Source organism: Nicotiana tabacum, chromosome 20 (assembly GCF_000715075.1).
Source record: "Nicotiana tabacum cultivar K326 chromosome 20, ASM71507v2, whole genome shotgun sequence".
In the NCBI taxonomy this organism is placed as follows: domain Eukaryota; kingdom Viridiplantae; phylum Streptophyta; class Magnoliopsida; order Solanales; family Solanaceae; genus Nicotiana; species Nicotiana tabacum.
In genome coordinates, this window is record NC_134099.1 from 40423452 (window position 1) to 40426976 (window position 3525).

The following is a 3525-nucleotide window of genomic DNA, read 5'->3' on the forward strand; positions in this document are numbered from 1 at the left end:
CGCACTTCCTACATTGAGCTTCCCCCTAGGAGACGCAATTTCTGGTTCCACGCACTAAAGTTATACCCTTAGGAGACGCACTTCCTAGTCTGGGTTTTTTAGGATACACTTTTAGGAGACGCACTTCCTAGTTTGGATCGTATGAGTTTTAGTCACTGAAGTTCTCACCCCTAGGAGACACACTTCCTAGTCTCGGTCATTTAAATCTATTCCTAGGAGACACACTTCCTAGTTTAAGTCATTAATGTTCCACCCCTAGGAGACGCACTTCCTAGTCTTGGTATTTCAAGTTATATTTTGATGTACAATATTGCTAACAACTCACAAATCTTCCTAGTGCAAACTAGGGGGAAGAAAATTTTCTTTGTTTTGTCTATTTTGTTGTAATCAGGCATCCACCTGGAGAACAAGGGGAGACAACTCAAGTTTCTAGGGAAAGCAGTTTCGAAGGAAGGCAGTTCAAGTTTCAGGGAAAATGGTTCAAGGTGCAAGGGAAAATAGTGTCAAGTAACAAGAGAAGATGGTTCGAGTTCAACAGTCAGGCGTCCATCTGAAGAAAAGGAAAAGCATCTCAAGAATACCATTCAAGTCAGCCACAAAGGAACTTATGAGGAAGATACAAGTCAACAAGGCAACAACAGTCACAAGATCAAGTTTGGAAATAAATCTTTGTAAACCATAGATTATAGCTTAGTCTAGCTTCTTCATTTTTGTCATGGTGTAATAAGGGGGTCAGTAGGCAGTATCAGCAGTAGCAACAGCAGTAACAGCAAAACCGCAGCTTCATGGTAGTCCCAGCCGCCAAAACTTCCCGAACTACATTGACCTTATTCCTTTATAACCAAGGATATGTAGGAAACCTTTGAAGCAGAGGTTCGGTCAAATCTTTCAAAAAATGCTTCCCACGGAGTGTTCAAACAAGCAAAATCGCTCGTATCCGCTCACTTTATCTTTGCACGAAAACTCTTCGTGTTTCCGGACAAAGAGGGGCAGCTGTGAGCACGTGATTTTTCCTCGTACGAATTACTCCAAAATAATTCCCCAAAAATTAGGTTTTGGCTTTGATTATTTGTTATTTTTAGGAATTATTGCGTGATTTTTCTGATTGTTTGCATATGTTTGTGTGCATGTTTAATTTTATTAATGCATTAAAAATACAAAAAATATAGCATTTGCATTTAAGATTTAATTTTTTATATTTTTGGAATTAATTAATAATTAGGTGTTTTACAAAAATAAAAATTCGCAAAAAATAACATATTTTGTATTTTGGTCAAATTGTGTGATTTTCTTTTAATTTAGAATTGCATTATTTGTGATAATTCAGAACTTAAGAGATTGTTAAAAACAGAAACTTAAGGGTAATATTGGGGATTGTTTCACAAAAAGGGTATTCACCTAATTGAGAAGCTTCTTAATAGTGGTAGAGTTAGAATTACACTAGCTAGTTTAAGTGGACAATTAAGAAATAAAAAGCTAAAAATGATAATGAGAATGACACTAATTGATTAATTTAGAGAAAATAAGTTAGTGGAGATAATTAAAATAAATGAAGGGACACTAGTAATGGGGATGACATTAATTGAGTGCCTATAAGAGGGGAATTCGGAAGGAGAAGAAAAAAAAAGAGGGGGGCAGAGAGTGCGGTATACACTCGATATACATTCTGGATACACTGGATATACAAGGGCAGAGAGCTAAGAAAACTTGGAAGAGATTCTGAGAGAGGGAGAACATTCAAAGAGGGTAGAAGACTAGAAAAATCGGAGAGGAAAAAAAAAAGAAGGGGGCGGAGAGAGTGGTATACACTCGATATACACTCTGGATACACTGGATATACAGGGGCAAAGAGCTAAGAAAACTTGGAAGGGATTCTAAGAGAGATATAGGAAGAGAGATACACAGAAATAGATACAGAAAAAAAAATCAAAAACGATTGCAGAATTTCAGAAAAATACACTGTTTCATTGAGTCATTTGGTATTTTCTAAAGTTTTCTTCTAGTATGGAAGTAATTCCTGGTTAGCTGATAATAAAAAGGGTTTAAGTCGAGTCGGGTTTGAGGTCTGCTGATTCACTAAGAATGAAATTAGGGTCTGACTATCGTATCACATCCATTGGTTTCAAAATTAGTCTGTTGGTTCATTTTCTGGTGTTGAATACTAATGCCGTTGTTGGTTACTGCTGATACCTCATTTTTCTGCTTCCTTCTTTCATTTCCAGGTGCACACTTGAACTCAAATTGATGTAGCTTTGAGATGAACATGAAATAAAAGTACTCAGACATTTGTTTACTGGATGATGCATGTTTGGACGACTATACATCTGTAGTTAAGTAGATATTAATGATATGTAACTGTGTAGTGTAGTCTAATTGGATTTATATTCACATGAAACTCGGACTGCGTAATTTGTACCTAATTGGACTGTTTGGGACTGTTAATTTGTGGTTATCCAGTTGTAGCCTTAGTATAGCTTAGAACTTGCTTTAGTTTAACGGTTTTGTTTTAAAAAATAAAAAAAATCAGAAATAGTTTGGGTGTTGCAATTGATTTTGAGATCAGCGTATGATATCCACATTAATTTTAATTTCAAGCTGAAGAGACGTCTGAAACAACTTTGTATTGCAGTAGCTAAGATCAGTAGATTAGTTACTCATATCAATATCTACGTTTCATTAAGTAGTTTAGTTTAGCTGTATGATGATTAGATGTGAATAAAGTGTGAAGTTAGGCTATTAACCTGTTCATGTTAGTGTAAGTAAAATCTCGTAATTAAGTTGCTTAGCCTGCTCATCTGAGGTTTATATTCATGATTATTTTTGTTAAAATTCAATTCACGTTTCCCAGTTTGTTTTGCCTTTAGTAATATCCAGAAGTTCACTAGTAAGTAAATAGATAAGAAAAATCTAAATTTTAGAATATAAATCCAATCCAGTCGGTTTAGACGTATAGCTGTTTTGAATTTTATTGAGGTGGACATATGAGTATGTCAAGTGTTAATTTGAATAAATGTGAAATAGCTCAATCATTTACAAGTTAATAAGCCTGAATGTCAAGGGTAGGCCTGAATGAAGTCTGTCTGAAGCCCAACTTGAGTTTTGACTGTGTCTTATTCTTACTGGGCTGAGCTTGAAGCCCAAGGGAATTACTGAAATTTTGAATAAAAGTCAAGGACGTAAGTATATTAGTTCCTGAACAATACTAATTAATTAGGGCTTTTTCTGTTATTATTAGAGACAAACTAAGTAGAAAATTGTAATTTGTTTTAGGTTGGCCTTTAAATAATAAATGAGGCGAGCCCTGCTAAACAAAAAAGCACAAATTGTGGGGTCCTCTTAAATGTCCATAATAAAATACTTAGAATTCGAGATGGGCGTAAGTAAATAAGCTGAATATGACAGTTGAGCGACCGTGCTAGAACCACGGAATCCGGGAATACCTAACAACTTCTCCCGGGTTAACAGAATTCCTTACTCGGATTTCTGGTTCGCGAATTGTTAAATAGAGTCATATTTTCCTCGATT